Source organism: Panthera pardus, unplaced genomic scaffold (assembly GCF_024362965.1).
Source record: "Panthera pardus isolate Hobbes unplaced genomic scaffold, ASM2436296v1 HiC_scaffold_6, whole genome shotgun sequence".
Taxonomy (NCBI): domain Eukaryota; kingdom Metazoa; phylum Chordata; class Mammalia; order Carnivora; family Felidae; genus Panthera; species Panthera pardus.
The window spans coordinates 65,227,603-65,232,877 of record NW_026526991.1 but is presented as its reverse complement, the minus strand read 5'-3'; positions in this window follow the sequence as shown (position 1 = coordinate 65,232,877).

Here is a 5,275-nt window from a genome sequence, read left to right as displayed (position 1 = left end):
TTTTGCTAATAGTCGAAATAAAAGGTTTTCACAATTGGGACAACATAGGGGGAAACATGAGGGATTATAGGCCCCAGAAAGATTACTCGCTTGAAGAGATTAATGGAAAGGCGAGACTTGGTGTAGGATAGACTGAGAGGCGGGCTGGAGGTAGGGTGGGCGGGGGACCCCACTTCGGCTTTCGAATTCCCACGGGGTATAGGAGCCTTTGATGGTTTCCCAGGGGCAACGATGTATTGTTTGATTCTCCCAGCGGTTTTAAAGAAACTGCTGTGTGTCGGGCCCTGTGCTAGGCACAACACGGGGAGATGATGTGGCGTTCGCTCCAGCTGGAGAGGTGTGGCGTACAGAAGGCGGGGAGGTTGATGTCTAAGGAACGGATGGAGGGTCGTGGGCCTGAGGTAGAGGTCCTGAGGAAAGAGCAATGCCCAGTGGCAGCCCGATCCCATCAGGACTGCTGGAAGCAGTTGTGGACCTCGGTAGGTAAGAGAGAAGTCCAGAGGAGAGTGCCCTGGAGGGAAGCTTGGGATGGGAGAACAAGGCAACGGGCAAGTTTGGCCCTGAGAATCCAAACAGACCACTAAAAGAGGGTTTCTGTTTGTTTAATGTTTCCTGAGAGGGGCACGAAAGAGTAGTAACTGCAGAGAATCATATCACAGCTCAGATTAAGGAAAGTCCCAATTCCAAAGCTGTCCAGCATTGGGTAATCCTTTCAATGGAGATGTCAACCACACCGTCACCTGGACATTGTCAGGGGATGTCAGGTGGGAGGCTAGCCCTTCTGGCCCTGACAGTGTATGATAGCCCACTGCTTCAAAAGCCCTCAACTCATTTACTGTCCTGTGATCTTACTTAATAAGTATTAACCTATTTTTCTCCCCTGAAAGACTGTGAGTTTTCTGATACAAGGTGTGTGGATTTTATGAGGTCTAGTATAGTATCTATGCTAGGTGAGAGTTATCAGGGAGGTTTCTAAGGAGAGGACAAGTGAGCTGAGATTTGACAGTTGATAGAAGCCAGTCATGAAAAGAGCTGGTGTATGATGACCTAGATAGAGGGGACAGCACAGCTCCAAAGCAGAAATGAATTTGGTGAGTTTGAGGAACAGGAAGGAGCCCAGGAGAAGGATGATCAAGAAAAAGAGGGATGGAGATGTGGATAGAGGTCATCAGGGGCAGATCACATTAGGCTTTGCAGTTCTCACTGGATTTGGGCCTTTATTCTTAATGCTTTGGAAAGCTCTTAAAGGATTACAAGTGAAGGCATCCTTGCTGTGATATGATTTAATTTTTAAGATGATGCCTCCAGCTGTTTGTGGGGAAGGATTGTAAAAGAGGAAACAGATCAGATTAAGAGGTTACCTTGCAGCAATCCAGGTGAGAAGTAAATTCGGGTGGTTTAGGTGGGTTGTGGGGCAGTGAAAATGGACAGAAACAGTGACTTTGATGTATATTTTGGAGCTAGAACTACAAGGATTTGCTGATGGATTGCATATGGGATATGAGGGAAAGGGAAGAGTCAAAGATAAGACCTATCTTGAGAAATTGGGTGGATGCTGGAGCACCCTTTAGAATATATCCAGAATCTGGCCCTCTCCAAGTCACCTTGATGCAGGCCGGCTGGGCCTGAGGACCCAGAAGGGATCCTGCAAGACCAGCCAAGAAAATCCTTGGCTTTGTGCAGGGTAGAAATCAAACACAGCTGAGGGGCACCTCGGTGGCTCAGTCAGTTAAGCATTGTACTCTTGATTTTGGCTCAGGTCATGATTTCACAGTGTGTGAGATTGAGTCCCTCATCAGGCTCTGTGCTGAGCGTGGCACTGCTAGGGATTCTCTCTCCCTCTCTTTCTGCCCCTCCTGTGCTCATGCTTTCTCTCTCTCTCTCAAAAATAAATAAATAAACATTAAAAAAAAGAAACACAGCTGAGAGGAAGTGAGACCAGTTTGTTAAAGATATAAAAAGAGTGTAGATACTGGCATAGAGTCTGGGAGACTCAGAAAGGAAAAAAGAATGAATCTCATCTTTGCTTGGGGCCTGGAGTTCCTGCATCCAGGAACAAAGGCAAGTGTTTAGGTGTCTTCCGCAAGTTACTTATGCCCTGGAGCCAGAGGTCTTGATGAGTCAGTGGTCTTGGAAAATATTCATGGTGACCCTGCCCAGTCACTCTTTAGATGTTCACTATTGTGCTGGAAGACTGCAAAGAAATCTAAATTCTTGACCTTTACTAGGAGTGGTTTTTCTCCGATGATGGGGACCTCTGATGATGGGGGTCTCCTAATGTGGAAGAACCCAATCACAACCCAATCAGATGGACCTGGAAGCTGCGGGCAGGTGGGGAGGGGGACATGGAAGGATTCACTCAACGCAGAACAAAAGAGATAAAAGTTTATTGAATACACTGTAAAGGAGTGGCAGGCAGGACAGCAAAGCAGAGATTGTCTGCAAGGAAGCAGTGGGTGGGGACTATTTAAAGGAGGCAGGTGAGCACTGTTGTTTAACATAGTGTTGGGAGCCCTAGCCTCAGCAGACAACAAATCTAAATAAAAGGCATCCAAATTGTCAAAGAAGTCAAACTTTCACTCTTTGCAGATGACATGATACTCTACATACCTAAAAGACTCCACCAAAAAACTGCTAGAGCTGATACAGGAATTCAGCAAAGTTGCAGGATATAAAATGAATGTACAGAAATTGGTTGCATTTCTATATACCAATAGTGAAGCAACAGAAAGAGATATCAGGGAATCATTCCCATTTACAATTGCATCAAAGCCATAAAATACCTAGCAATAAACCTAACCAAAGAGGTAAAAGGTCTGTATGCTAAAAACTACATAAAGCTTATGAAAGAAATTGAAGAAGACACAAAGAAATGAGAAACATTCCATGCTCATGGATTGGAAGAACAAATATTGTTAAAATGTCAATATTACCCAAAGCAATATACACGTTAAACGTACTCTCAATCAAAACAACACCAGCATTCTTCACAGAGCTGAAACAAACAACCCTAAAATTTGTATGCAACCCCAAAATACCCCAAGTAGCCAAAGTAATGTTGAAAAAGAAAACCAAAGCTGGAGTCCACAATCCTGGACTTCAGCCTGTATTACAAAGCTGTCATCATCAAAACAGTATGATATTGGCACAAAAACAGACACATACATAGATCAATGGGATAGAATAGAGAACCCAGAAATGGACCCACAAAAGTATGGCCAACTAATCGACAAAGCAGGAAAGAGTATCCAATGAAAAAAAGATAGTCTCATTAGCAAATGGTGCTGGAAGAACTGGACAGCAACATGCAGAAGAATGAACCTGGACCACTTTCTTATACCATACACAAAAATAAATTCAAAATGGATGAAAGACCTAAATGTGAGACAGGAAGCCATCAAAATCCTACGGGAGAAAACAGGCAGCAACCTCTTTGACCTTGGCCACAGCAGCTTCTTACTTGACATGTCTCTGAAGGCAAGGGAAATAAAACTTTTTTAATGTTTATTTTTGAGAGAGAGAGAACCAGAGTGCGAGTGGGGGAGGAACAGAGAGAAAGGGAGACACAGGATCTGAAGCAGACTCCACGTTCCGAGTTGTCAGCACAGAGCCTGGAGTGGGGCTCTAACTCGCAGACCGCGAGATCTGACCTGAGACGAAGTCAGACCCTTAACTGACTGAGCCACCCAGGCACCCCAAGGGAAATAAAAGCAAAAATGAACTATTGGGACCTCATCAAGATAAAAAGCTTCTGCACAGCGAAGGCAACGATCAACAAAACTAAAAGGCAACCAACGGTATGGGAGAAGATATTTGCAAATGATATATAAAGGGTTAGTATCAAAAATTTATAAAGAACTTATCAAAGTCAACACCCAAAAAACAAATAATCCAGTGAAGAAATGGGCAGAAGACGTGAATAGACACTTTTCCAAAGAAGACATCCAGATGGCAAACACATGAGAAGATGCTCAACGTTGCTCATCATCAGGGAAATACAGATCAAAACCACGTTGAGATACCACCTCACACCAGTCAGAATGGCTAAAATTAACAACTGAGGAAACAACAGATGTTGGTGAGGATGTGGAGAAAGGGGAACCCTCTTGCACTGTTGGTGGAAATGCAAACTGATGCAGCCAGTCTGGAAAAGTGTGGAGGTTCCTCAAAAAAAATTGAAAATAGAATTACCCTATGACTCAGCAATTGCACTACTAGGAATTTATCCAAAGGATTCAGGAGTGCTGATTCAAAGGGGCACATGCACCCCAATGTCTATAGCAGCGCTATCAACAATAGCCAAATTATGGAAAGAGCCCAAATGTTCATCAACTGATGAATGGATTAAGAAGCATGTGGTGTATGTATGTATGTATGTATGTATGTATGTGTGTGTGTATAATACTACTCTGCTTTGAAAAAGGATGAAGTCTTGCCATTTGCAAAAATGTGGATGGAACTGGAGGGTATAATGCTAAGCAAAATAAGTCAGTCAGAGAAAGGCAGATATCACATGATTTCACTCACGTGGAATTTGAGAAACTTCACAGATGATCATAAGGGGAGGAAGGAAAAATAAGATAAAAACAGAAGGAGGGGCAAACTGTAAGAGACTCTTAACTACAGAGAACAAACTGAGGGTTGATGGGAGTGGGGAAAATGGGTGGTGGGCATTAAGGAGGGCACTTGCTGGGATGAGCACTGGGTGTTATATGTAAGTGATGAATCCCTGGATTCTACTCCTGAAGCCAAGACTGTATGTTAGCTAACTTGAAAATAAATAAGATTAATAAATAAAATTTTAAAACTAAACTAAAATAATAAATAAATAAATAAATGAATAGGGCAGGTGAGGAGTAACGGCGACATATGGAATTTTCCCTTTTTTGGTAACTTGCCTGGTTGTAAGTAGCCCATTGGTTAGTTAAGGCCTGTGGATATTTTGAGGTGGGTCACCTGATATTCAGCCAAGGGGTTGCTGTGAGTGTTTTTACATTTCATTGCTCAAGCCCGTTGCCTAAAAGCTGCCTCTAAGAGGGCGTACGTTATCTGTTCTATATGCATGTGTAAGGGAGAGGTGCAGGTCCTAGCAAGAATAGAAGCAGGAAAAGGAGCGATAAAAGCAGTTTTCATGGCTCCCTTTAGTTTTCCTGTCTCACCCTAAGTCCATGGTCTCTCATCTGGACTATTGCAAGAGCTGCCTCACTGGTCTCCCCACTTTCATCTTCCTGCCCCTCCTCTGATTTCTTCACAGAAGCTAGCGCATGCCCATTAA